General features: G+C 40.7%; 1 protein-coding gene and 1 pseudogene across 6 annotated transcripts in view; both read left to right on the top strand.

Moving 5' to 3' along the window:
- Stxbp6 (syntaxin binding protein 6) overlaps nt 1–13,291 on the top strand; it is a 233,934-nt gene that overhangs the window by 19,628 nt on the left and 201,015 nt on the right. The window contains exons 1-2 of one of the 6 annotated variants that reach the window (XM_031357473.1): nt 7,030–7,273; nt 9,175–9,202. The exons of the other annotated variants lie outside the window; for them this stretch is intronic. The gene's annotated coding sequence lies outside the window, so the exon portion shown is untranslated. Of the gene's footprint in view, nt 1–7,029; nt 7,274–9,174; nt 9,203–13,291 lie in introns of those variants that run through there. 6 annotated transcript variants of the gene reach the window in all.
- LOC116081012 overlaps nt 9,367–13,291 on the top strand; it is a 14,716-nt pseudogene continuing 10,791 nt past the window's right edge.

The following is a 13,291-nucleotide window of genomic DNA, read 5'->3' as shown; positions in this document are numbered from 1 at the left end:
CCGAAGCTTCTTGAAGCTTGGTGCTTGCTTTGCAGTCAGCACCCTTCAAGTTCCCAGCCAATTCCTGCGAACTTCAATGCCTATATTCCAGGGAATGAGCACTTAGCCTTTAATGCATAAACTTTTCAGGGATACTTTAAAATGCTTTTTTTGTTTTAATTTTTTCCCCTTTGTTATTGTTGCTCTTTTGTTTTGGAGATAGTTTTGTTGTGTATTTCATGACAGGTATAAACTACCAACCCTTCTGTTTCAGCTTCCCAAGTCTGGGGATTACTGATGTCCGCCACTGTGCTTGGCCCATTGAGGAACACTTAAAATCCAGGGCATAGTGCTGGTCCTTGAATGATAATGAAATTTCCAAAGTCTTCTATAGTCAAATAGCTATGGTGAAATCTGTCCTTCTCCCACCACCCCTGCACCCCATCCCCCCATAGGGCCACAGGATTAGTGGAGCTATCTGTCCTTCTCCCACCACCCCTGCACCCCATCCCCCCATAGGGCCACAGGATTAGGGTGGAGCTGTCTGGTGAGAAGCATCCTCCTCTGGCTTCAGGACAAACTGATTGTTGCCAGGCCAGGCCCCATTGTTTGTATCTGTTCTTCAAGGCCTTTCCACGTACTGACAGGCCTGATTGTAAGTCTGGAAGCGTCTTATTTATATCTGTTCAAAACAGGCAAATCCTACTCAGAAAATACTGTGATCGTGTTGGTGAACACTGCCAATGTTGAAAACTAAGCTCTTGGTAGAAAAATAGTACTTTTCTACATGGATATTTCTATAAAACCTGACCACAGAGTCAGGTTTGAATTCTTTAATGTTTATTCAATACTGATCTCAAAAGCAAGTCACCCACTTCTCTTCCCTAGGATAGGGTGGGTTAATGTTTTTGCTGTGGAGTGTAAAAGACCTGCAGAAATTAGTACTGTAAAGAATGTTTTGGATCACTTGCTTTCCTATTGACAGTCAGCTGCCTTGTGATAAGGACCAGAGACAAGAGAATGCATGTGACTGTTGCATTGTGAGAGGGTGGCTCTCACCATTCCTGTGCTCCAGAGAGCAAGGTCTGGCTGGAATACCGAAGGTACTGAGAGAAGTCACCTGCTTTCAGTGGCTTTCAGTGGGAGCTCAGGAGCCTGCAGAGTTTGGAGGCTCCTTCAGCAGCCAGGCGTGTTCTTTTCTTTGTCACAGCTTTAATCTCAGTAGCCTTGCTTCTCGGAGGTGACTTGTGGAGTACCAGATACTCATACTTTCCTGTCACGATTAAGACTTTATTCTATTCACTTCCCACGAATAGAGCAAGAGACATGGAAAAACAAAGTGCGAAGACATTTTTGTGAAAACTTATCCCAGAAGGGCTCTGGCTGTCCTGGAACTGCCTCTGTAGACCATGCTACCCTCAAACTCAGAGGTTCTGCCGTCTCTCCAGTGATAGATTAAAGCATCTTCCACCATCACCTGGCTAAGAGATTTGTTTTCATCACAAATCCTGTAGGGGATTCTGGAGGTGCAGTGGGGTGGGTGTGACTAACGCATAGCTGGCTTGTCCCCTGTGGCTGTGAATACCCAGCATGGGTATCGAGAGCACTTCCTTCAGGATTACATTATCTTTTATGTGTGTAGATGTGTACACAGCAGAACTGGAATGGCTGGCAGATGGCTTAAATGCTTACTTACCTCCTGCCAAAAGAAAAATGTACGAGTAGCATTTTGTATTTTGAATGTTGCAGTGCACTGAGGAAGCACAGGGTATATGGTGTGGTAGGTATAGTAAGGCTCCTACATCCTTATTCTCTGAGAGGGATGTAGATCAGGTCCCAATGATGGTCTTGGATGAGTACAGTACACTCTGTTTCTCTATAGATTCACTGTGTTAACCTCATCATGCAGTTCTCTGACAAGGATGGAAGCCCTTGGTTTGAGAATGAGAACCTCGCTTCAGCCAGTGTAATATTATAGATAGGTGCTAAGGACATTTTATGGATTCCTTGAATTCTCTTATTTATATACTTTACAAAATTGGAAAGCAGGATAAGAGTTTGTCCCTTTGTTCTTGGTTCACGAAGCTATCAGGGTGACTGCTGAATCTCTTGACCACTGTAATGAGCCGTAGTAGTGAGCAACTGCAGAGTGTGGTCAGAACCTGCCACTGTCACCCCGGGAAACTGCCTATCAAGAGAGATCAGAAACCTATCAATAGGAACTACATCTTGAAGAGAAACATCCACATTTTAAATAAGCTCAGCTTAGGTAAGGCATGAGAGAATGCATTATAGCAATTATTGAGAAGAAATGGATTTTTCCAAAAGTCTTCCATTGACATTTGAACCTGTGTGTGTGTGCATGAGAGAGAGAGAGATAGACAGAGACAGAGACAGAGAGACAGACAGAGAGAGACAGAGAGACAGAGAGAGACAGAGAGACAGAGAGAGAGAGACAAAGAGACAGAGAGAGAGAGAATAGTTGGTTTCATTTAAGAGGCAATCATTATGCTACTTAGTATATTTGGAGAAAATTCTTGTACTTGGAGCCCAACCCCAAAGGCATTTAGGCATAGAGAGATGTGCTATGAATCTTAGGAAACATCCAAATCTCATTTTCAGCCTCTTAGAACTTAATCTCTGTTTTTCTTTTCATATTAAATTCAACCTTTTTCCACCAGTAAGACAAATCTAATAACAGCATCCTTAGTTGTCTGCCAGGGTTACATTTGAAAATCTATAAAACCTGAAAGGCTTTACCTGAACTAAAAGTGATCCTTAATTATGCTTCTTCCTCCCCTGTAGTTTTCCTTAGTACTAATGACCATTGTTGCTAAGTGGGCACAGGCCCAATGATGACAGTTGACTCTTGACAAATAAGGTCTATTTCCTGGATAAGTACTCATATATGGGTAAATTAGCTAGTTTGATCCTTTCTTTCTTTCTTTTTTGCTTTCTTGCTTTCTTTCTTGGCCCAAATTCAACAAATATTATCTTTTATACTTATAAATACACATCCCTTGTTACTTTTCCTTCTGCCAGTGAGTGAGTGAGTGCATGAGTTTTGATTCATGTGACTCTCAAGACTGAAGATGAGTGAAAGGCTCAGTTTATTTTATATTGAAATGCGTTTAGACTTTAGGTCCTGGCTTCCTCAGAGCTGACAGTGTGCTGAGAACCCTGTAGGATAAAGATGCTTTCTGAGAATGGAGTAGAGGAGTCTCAGAGTCGTAGCTGACTCTGGAGCTACCTTCTTAGATTCAGGCGTGGCCTTGTAATGTGGTTACTCTGCTGTTGGTCTGTTATCTAAGTATGCTACTGGCAAGTATGTGGATTACTCTCTTTAGTCAACCAAAGATGGGGAAATCCTTGTTTTGTGCATTTCGGACATACAGCACAGAAATAACATACTGTTTGTGAGCTGGCTGGAAAGAATTTTAAGACAAATTTTTTGTCACACATTAAGATAACTGAAAGTTATTTACTGGCCTCTCTTTTTTTTCTTTTGCTTTAAATGTATTAAGAAAACAGAACAGGGAATTTGTTTTTCCCTACAAAAGATTTAGTTTGTGACTATCCCATATTCACTGTTTCTTTTTTTTTTTTTCCCAGAAAAATTCCTTATGTATCTATTTGAATGCTTTAGTCTTCTCTTCTCCTGACTGTTGGCTTTCAACTTAAATTTATCTTTTTCCAGTGAAGAAAATCACAGTTGTATAGTTTAACCGTGATTCTACCTGAACCTAGGACTTAGTATGAATTTGTAGAATTTTCAAATATTTTTAAGGTTCTTTTATAGTCTAGTTTTCAGTTACAGTCATTTTCTGAGACATTGTTACTTTGTTTTTTTAGGAACCAAAGCTTTTTTTTTGTTTTTGTTTTTGTTTTTCGAGACAGGGTTTCTCTGTATAGCCCTTGCTGTCCTGGAGCTCACTTTGTAGAGCAGGCTGGCCTGGAACTCAGAAATCCGTCTGCCTCTGCCTCCCAAGTGCTGGGATTAAAGGCGGCTTGGAACCAAAGCTTTAATTGGTTCTGTATAGATAGGAAACCAATGATTTTGTCTTGTTGTAAAATTAAGACCCATTGCTTCCTGGATGAGGTGGTCCATGTACTTGAGAGGCAGGGATAGGTCATGCTCTGTGAATTCAGAGGCCAGCATGGGTCTACACAGCAAGTTCTAGGCCAGCCAGAGTTACATAGTGAGGCTCTGTCTCAAGAACAAAACAAGAATTTATAGCTTTATACATATGTTTTTATTGAATTTGGGAATATAAAATGTATGTCTGAATGAATAATTTGGAGTATCCAATATTTTATATCTGGACTGGTTACTATTCTCACAGGAAGAGATTCAGTTTATGATTTTTACAGCATATGGTCCTCTGTCAGTTGTTTTGCTCTTTATGACGTCTTGTACTTGGGACTTTTTACTCTGAATTTATATAGGAAATCAGAGTGTGTCCAACCATCATGTAGGGTGCCAGGAATTTCATAACAATTTTGAACAGTTTTAAACCTTTCTTTGTTAGAAGTAAAAAAATGTTGTATACCAATGAGCTACCATTTTTGTCCTTCGAAGGGGAGATGAGAGACCCTGAGTGAGGTACAGATGGACCCTGGGTCTTCTGAAAGCTTCTTTCGTAGCTCTAAGTGCTCTGGAGGATGGGTGAGAGCCCGCTGACTCTGTTCTGCTCTGCGATCGTGGTGGATACTGAAGCTGTAGGCAATGTGACATGGGATTATGCTCTTTCTCTAAACACTCTGCCTTCTTGTCCTGCTAATCGTGTTTTGCTTCTTGTGCTGTCCTCCCTGATGAAGAACACTTGTATGAATAGCCTTGTCCAAAGTGCCATCAAGTTAGTCTCATAGAAAGGCAAGAGACTAGTTATCTGAGTTCATAGGGTTTGTAGTAGGACTAGGAAGGAGAGAGGAGAGTTGTAAGTTGTGTGGCGAAGGAGTGGTCGGACTTTCCTTTGTTCCCATTGCCCACTCAACTAACCCAGGCCTTGCCTTTCCAATCCTGTCGGGCAAGGTGGCTTTGATTAGGCAGCTGTAGAAGACTGTACTGAGACTGGGAGACTTATCCACCTTAGCTTCTCCAGCTTATTGGCCTCTCTCTTTTTTTTATCGTGGTCCTCCCATAATATCTTCTGATACTGTTCAGAAGTCCTTGAAATAACCTGCATTATATATCTTATGTCTATCCTGAGATCTAGTCAAGGGTTCACAACCCCTTTGACATCCTTTGTGAAACATCCTGTGTGAAACGTCCTTTGTGAGAATCAAGTTTCCAGTCAAGGCAGAGGTGACCTGTATTACTCCTGCGCCATGCAGCTCATCCTCATGTATGGTTATTTGTTTACATGTCCTGACTGAAAGCTTGGGAATGAGACCATAACCTGTATATTACAGCCTTCAGCACTCCTGTCATACCTTGGGTATGTAGAGGGGGTTGGGTGGGTATAGTATACTGATGAGACAAAGAGAATAAGTTTTTAACATTGACAAGGGAGTTGTTTTGGCCTCATGCTTCCTGAGAAAGCTGTACAGCACAGCTTAGAATTGTGTGCTATGGAGAATGTGTGTGAGACGTGACATTCTTTTTCAGAGTAGAGACTAAATGGTTGACAAGAGGTGACATCATAGTTACCTGGGATCTTTTGTGAAGTGGCACATTTCTTAGGTGTAAAATGGGATGATAGCCTTGTGAGACAGGTTATGATTAATGTGAGGATTAACTGAGCTTTCCAAGGTAATAAGCTCCCCCGCCTTGCATTCAATGATGTCTCTCTGGAGTAAATCATAGGTAGCTATTAATGCTATTGGCCTCTAGTGTGTGATAGAATCAGATGACTCCTGCTGTAAAGACCCAAGACAACATTTTCCTCATCTCAGAAATAAAAATCCTTAAATCCTCAGGTAACCACAGAATGGGTGCCCAGGTGTTAGGATTTATCGCAAACAAAGTCACCCATCCTCTTCCCCCTTCCTCTTAATACAGCAGTGTTGTTTTTGGGAAGGAAAGTACCTGCTGCTTTCCTGGGCGAGCTCCACTCTTGCTGTCACCTGGCTCTAAAAGAAAAATCTCGCTTGAGCTATTATACGGGAGTCTTTCTGATTATTTCAGAGAACATAGGCTGACATAGCTGTGCTTGTACATTTCTGTTTTTGTTTTGATGTGGAAACAAGTCCAGTTGGTCTTGGGACATTTTGCTTTTGGTTTCAGGATGCTCTTGTTGGCATGCATATATTTCTTTGTCCATTTAATTGGAGATATATTTTAAAAGCAATGCTAGGAGTCAGTTCCTAACAATATTTGCATATGCATGTGCATGTGCATTCAGCCAGTCACTCATTTATTTCTGGGCTGCATGTTAATGTTTTCCTCTCCTAGTCCTTTAATGAGAAATCTTAGCATTCCCTTAATTTTTCAAATGTTCTATGAAGTTAATGAAATTGGCAGTGGTGATGAAAGTCTGTATGTAGGTCTGAATCTTGTCTTCACAGAGTACTTTTGGCTCATCTTTTAACTAAGACTTATAGCTTGTCTATTGATATTTGAGTATATGCTATTTTTATTTGTATCTAAATACAGGTCTATTCTGCCTCAACAAATTTTGAGCAAAGGGGAGAAGGGATGTGAAAAATTGTGTACATGAAAAAGGTAGTAGAGACTTACCATTCTGATCCTGATTTCCAAATCCAAAAGGTTCTGAAAGTCCTTATAACCCATGGACTGGTCAAGTCTGATTTGAATAATAGAGAACCCTTCATTTATCTCATTTGGTGGGATCATGTGCAAACTATTGTGTTTGATCCTATGGTGCTGATCTTGACCCTTCTGAGAACATAAGGGTTGCATACCATATTACCTTTCCAAAGTGCCAAAAATTATGAATTCCAAAACGTAACTAGACTTGTGCAATTGGATAAGAGATGTGTAGCTACCATATTTTAACTAGAACCATTAAGTCTTTTCTTCATTTGACAGCCTTCCTCCCATTACTTGGAACCTTTGCAAATATAGATCACCCTTGCCTATCACTCAGGGAATATATATTGAACTGCCATACTTTGGACCCTGAACTAAATATGGCAACTACTAAGACTAAGCCTTTGTCTTTCCTTGGATTGCAGAAGTCCAAAGACACAGGATAATGTGGAAGATGCCCTAAAAGCAGCCTGTGGAGGACTGAGTTTGAAAGGGCAATTGCAGCCTGAAATCCTATCAAGAATTCAGAAGCTAATTGTGGAAGAGAGTATGATTGGGGAGCAATAGTATATTTGTTGAAAGGTAAACCCAGAGATGGGATGCAGAGGAGCCAGTTTCTGCAGGCTCACCCCCCAGCCTTAAGTTATCACTAAGCCTGTGAATGGAATGGTGAGAGTTCCCTGACTTCATCAGAAGAGACTCTCAGAGGAAGCCATTGCAGCACTCAGGGAAGTATCTCTCAGGACACTTTAAATTGCATTCAGCTTTGGGGTTTCAAAATAATCTTCTCTTTTTAAAATTTCTTTTGTAGTAGTCCTGGGGGCGTGGGTAGGTAATATATGAGGATGTAGCTTCTGAGACCCCCACTTGCCTTAGGTCACATCTACAAACTCGATGTAATGGGTCTTATGTTGAACAATCTTTGGTTGATGTCAAAACATTTTAATGAAGATGCTAAGAATGCTTAAAGGCACTCTGACCGTCAGTGAGATAATGACCCCCCAAAACCTCACTTTGATGTACCTTTGATAAGTGCCAGATTTACAGTAGGTATCACCAGAAACTTGCTAGCCTGTTACTTATTCAGCATCATCACAGGGCTAGGAAAAGGGGAAATTTACTAAAAAAGATTCTCTTATCATCATTGGTATGTTTCTCACGTGCCCTCGTTGTACAACTTCTGTCTTCAAAACATTGCTCAAAGAACTATGGAAAGTTCAAAATGGAAACAAATTTATGTAAAAAGAATTTTGTCCTGAATCAAGGCTGTCTTATTCAGATCTGATGTAATAAGTTTCATGGCTTTTTGCAAGAGTTTTCTTTTTTTTTCTTCCTCTTAATGAGTGTTGGATGCTAAAATCAAACGCTTCTTGCTCAGGATGATGAGGAGGATCGAGCTTACACATTTGGCTTGCATTATTTTGTGCAGTAATGAGATGTAAATTGTTACCTTCCAAAATCTAAATAGGTATGTTTAAAATAAACAAAAAAAGGCATTAAAAGATCCTGTTTGTTTATTACAGAAGAAACTTCAGTTTGATTAGAGGCCCAACAATGATTCTTCATAAATAACAATTGCTTTTGGAATTGCATTAAAAATAGTCAGCTGTGAATTTTTTGTTAACCTGTCCCCTCCTGAGTTAGCAGTGAGGTTAGTAACATAGTGGCTGTCTGACACACCTGCCAGAATGCTTACAGCAGAACACTTATGGAGGCAGTAGTCCTGGGCTGCCCAGGAGAAAAGGAAAACGTTCTCATTTTCTTTTCTTTTTCAATTTTTTTTTTTTTTTTTTTTTTTTTTTTTTTTTTAAAAATTTTTTTTTTTTTTTTTTTTTTTTTTTTACTTTTTAAAAAACTGATTTATTTATTTTTATTTTATGTACACTGATGTTTTGCCTGCATGTATGTCTGGGGATATCAGATCCCCTGGAACTGGGGTTACGACAGTTCTGAGCTCCCATGTGGGTGCTAGGAATTGAACCTGTGCTTGAGTTATATTGGTCCTAATCCAAGGGATACAAAAATCTGTGAAACATTGATATATTTATAGTAAAATAATTTCTATTTGATATTGTACCTAGTAAGATACAGTCTTTCCTCTGGGCAGTGGTGGCACATGCCTTTAATCCCAGCACTTAGGAGGCAGAGGCAGGCGGATTTCTGAGTTCGAGGCCAGCCTGGTCTACAGAGTGAGTTCTAGGACAGCCAGGGCTACACAGAGAAACCCTGTCTCGAAAAACCAAAAAATACAGTCTTTCCAAGTTGAAACATCAGTTATTAATTATAATACAAAAAGATCTTTTCATGGTCCTGACATAATTTTCAGTGTTCTTATTGAGGTCCTAAAATGCTTTGGGGAGACTTGTGGCACCAACATTCCTGTTAGGATCGAATGATGAACTCCCTACTTAAAATAACTTTTGCAGAGGTAATTTAATGCTCCAGTAACAAGTTGTCCCTTGTATTTCTCTTTCATCTCATAGTAAGAGCTCTGAGGAAGGCCACTTTTAGGTAAGTGATGAGGTGGGGTGGTCAGAAGGTCATGAATTTTATTTTAATTTTATTTTGGATAAATTGAATTTGAAATAAGCTTGAGCCATCCAAGTAAAGATGTTGAGTAGGCGTTGAATTTGTGAGTCAGAAATAAAACAAAAATGTGGCATTTTGGTGCAGCGATGGTAGATGAAGGCTCAGTATTGGGTGAGATCACCTTGGAAACAGGGAACGTTATAGGGGAGGTTGACAAGCCTCCTTCATCCAGCAAACCTGTTTAATTTTGAGCATGGAATGTTTTAAAAATATTTGAATGAGTTTCTGCAGTGCATGTTTATAGTTTTTTGGCTGCCCAGAATATGTTTTCTCTGTTGTTAGCCGCAAATGCTGTTTTGAGAAGGTCTTTGTCCTCTGGTTTCAGGATTTGGGCTGTAAACAAAGTTCTGGCTTTGTCTAAAAAGTTCCAAATGAAGTAGGTGACTCAGGGTGGATGGCAGGGACAGTCACAGAATCTGTAATAAAATGGAGCTGGCACTCCTATTTAGTGTTACTTGATACAAGCCCAAACTCCTGGCTCCTGTTAATATGTGAAAAATCACAAGCTTGAAATCCTGGCAATTGGATTAATTAAAATTCCTTCTAGTGCAAGTAAACGAACTCTTGGTTCAAATTGGGTTACACCCAGAGGAGAATTTACTGGCTTGTTTAACTAAAAGGCCAAGCGCCATGGCTTGTCATTCGGTTTAATCGGAATAATCAGCCCTGGCTTCCTATCTGGAGTCTACTTTTTGTTGTTTCCTTGCTCAAGTAAGCTCTGTCTACCCTACAGTATCAAAGTACTTGCTGGCCCATGTTCTGCCTGAGTCAGGCAAAAGGTAAGTCTCTCTATAGAGCTTCCACAGCCGCAACATTCTCTCTATTTAGAGTAACTTAGGTTACACACCGACTTTTCAAATGACCATTGTGCCAGGGCGGTATCTAGGGACGTGAAATTGAGTCAGATTGCTTTAGTGTAGGATTTGGTATGTGTATTAGGGTTTTCTTATGAGAGAACAAAACTGTTAGAATTAATATACGTATGTATTGTATGTGTGCATATATATATATATACAAAACAGTTATTTGTGGCCTATTAGTAGGGAATTTATTAGAGTGGTTTACAAGAAGTGGTCCGACTAGTCCAACAATGGCTTTCCCTCAGTAGAAAGGCCAGGCAGCAGGTCGTTGTTAAGTCTACAAGCCGAGATGTCTCAGTAGTCTCATTCTGGTGCTGGAGTCCCAGTGGATTCCTAGAGAGCTGCTGGTCTTTAGTCTGTGTTGGAGTCCCAGAAAAGCAGTTTCTAATGCCAGGGAAGAAGTGCCTCAGCAGCACGAGAGAGAAACTTGCTGTGGAGAGTGAGAGCACCCAGACAAAAAGCAACAGCTTCCTTCTTCCATGTCCTTGGCCACCCCTGAAAGTGTGGCCCAGGTTTGGGGTGGGCCTTCTTATCTCAAATGATCAAATCTAGAAAGGTGTGTGCAGCTGCTTGGGGTTTAGTTGATTCCAGATAGAGTCAAGTTGACATCTGAGAGTAGCCACCACTGTATTTTTAAAATCCTGACTGGAGGGGTGTGGTTGACAAGTTAAATAATAAGGAGAACAAGGAGATGATTGATGGTAATATGAGGTGGACGCTCAAACCCACCTGGAGTTGTTTTGGGCCTTTGATGAGAAAAATGGAGCAGAATGTGACAGAAGGGCAGGCACTGTGGATGTGTCTAGTGGCTCACCCATATCTAATGGGAACAGCGAAAGTCATAAAGCCAGCAAAGCAGCTGGATGAAGATCCAGAAAGGCTGAGCTGAGTGATACAATTATGGTTGTGTGGTCTTCCCTTTTTTGTTATCATCTCCATGTGTTGTATGCTTGGAGGGCTTTTAATATTTGTACAACTTTCGATATTGGATTGACGGACATTTTCTTATGAATCATGTATGCCTTCTCCCAGGATTACGGCTTCTAGGCTTCTCCAGGAAAGTCCTGAGCCTACTACCCCTCTCACTTTTATCTGGCCTACTTAAAGGTCTTCCTCATGCCCTGGAGGTTGTGACTCAAATAAAGACTCTAGATTTCCTTATGAGGTTCTGACTCTAAGATATTCTTGGAACATCTGCCCCTGTACTTGCTCAGGAACAAGATAATCAGAGCAAAAGTTTACTCTGGTAAACTTAAAAAGGTAAAAAGGTTAAAAAGATGCAGTGGGCTAGAGAAGTTGGCAGCAGATCAGATTAAAAGCCTCCTCTTACTATACACTCTGAGCATTCTTATGGGGTTGATGAGGGAAAGTGATTGTAAAAGATAACTCTGTTCTGTCGTTATCAATGATGACTAAACTTATGACCAAGAGGAAGTTAGAATACATGTCCAGGGATAAAGGTGATATGATCTGTTTTAGAACAATGTGAATCTATCCCTGCCTCCTGAGTTCTGCATAAATAAAGAAGCATTCTGACTGTTAGTCAGGCTGTAAGGTTCCCCTGAACTCCATAGACTACTTATCTCCTATGTGGGACCTGGTCATCTAGAGGCCTACCCTTTGGAACCCTCACCCCTACCCCGAAACAGTACTAGATGTCCCTTAGCCTATTAACAACGGGTAGCTTGGAAAAGTGGTTTTCTTTCTAGGTGGCTATCCTAGGAGCTGGTCAGTTTATCTGTCAAAGGGATAGAGGTTTGATAGCAGTGGGGTTTCCCAACACTGTGAGAGCTTATTTGTAGCTGCTCCTCATGCATGTTGAGTAACTATCATACTGTGTGTCTTTCTCTAGTACCCAGGTGCTCAGCTATGACATAGAGCTGTAGTGGACATCATCTGATGCTAGAGTTGGGCAGAAAGTGAGCAGAGTAAGTTTAGGACACTTGATACTAGCATTATGGGAAATGTACTGTCAAAGAGATGGCCTTTAGAGAGTAAGCTGGTAAGAGTGGACATGAAATTAAACTTCCTGTGAGGCAGAAATTGTCAGTCACAGTGAGAGAGTGAGAGAGGGCTTTGCATACAGAAACCGAAGCTGAGGGTCTCACGGGTGAGGCTGAGCCTATATAAGTTGTAGGGATCTGGGACATGGAAGACAGGGTTGTTGGCTGGGAGACAGTAAAAGAATAGAGAGCAAGGTCAGTGGACTTGTTTGTTGAAAGTGTCGATGCTGATGTCAAGATTAGGGAAAAAAAGATTCTGACTAGGATCCAAATGACACTATTGGATGGCTGTTTACGAAGAACTTCATTTCCATTTCCTCTAAACCTCCTGAGTCTTGTTGTTAATGAAGAGTCAGTCACTTGGAGGAGCACATGTAAGTGATTTTGTGTCTACTTGTCTGTCTGTTTTTGATGTGCATAATAGGAGCCATGTTTTCAAATGTGTCTTTAATCATTTTATGTTATCCCGTTCAATGATCTATTATTATCTTGAGCCCAGTTAACTGGGATAGTTTGCTACTTGATTTTCTTGCCTTCTGTGGTCATGCTGCTTCAGAAGGTGAGCGACAGATCGTCAGAACCTCCAGGAACAGGCCAATTTTAGCCGAATCTCCTGGTGGCTCTCACTTGATACACTGTGAAGGGAAAGTAAGTAGGAAGATATGCTGGAGACATCTGTTGTCATGTGTAAAGTCTTACCAGGCTTGCCAGTAACTGATGCCAAACAAGCCCACCACTCTGTAATTTAACTGAGCTCAAAATACTCCTCTGACTGACAAAGCACCCCCGCCAGCACTTCTTATACTTGAAAGGAGTTTGAAAAGAAAAGAGGAAGAAAAAAAAAAAGAGCTTGTATGTTGAGTTTGATAATATGATTCTAAGTCTGATCATCTGAAATCATGTATAGGGTGTGAAGATAATCCTCAAAAAAGTGATTAGGATGCCAAAATCTATCATCAGAAATATTGGTAGAGGAATTTACACATGCCATCTTTTAGATACTATTCAACATTCATTACTAAGTCTGGAAGGATTAGTGAGTAACAAAGCACAAGACAGAAGTGTGCACCTCTTCAGGTTGAGGTTGCTAAGAAAGATGGAGGGGGTGGTGGTGGAGGTGGTGGTGGTGGTGATGGTGATGGTGGAGG

This window comes from Mastomys coucha, unplaced genomic scaffold, assembly GCF_008632895.1.
Source record: "Mastomys coucha isolate ucsf_1 unplaced genomic scaffold, UCSF_Mcou_1 pScaffold6, whole genome shotgun sequence".
Lineage (NCBI taxonomy): Eukaryota > Metazoa > Chordata > Mammalia > Rodentia > Muridae > Mastomys > Mastomys coucha.
The sequence above is the reverse complement of the archived record's forward strand: the minus strand, read 5'-3'. Positions and strand labels throughout refer to the sequence as shown.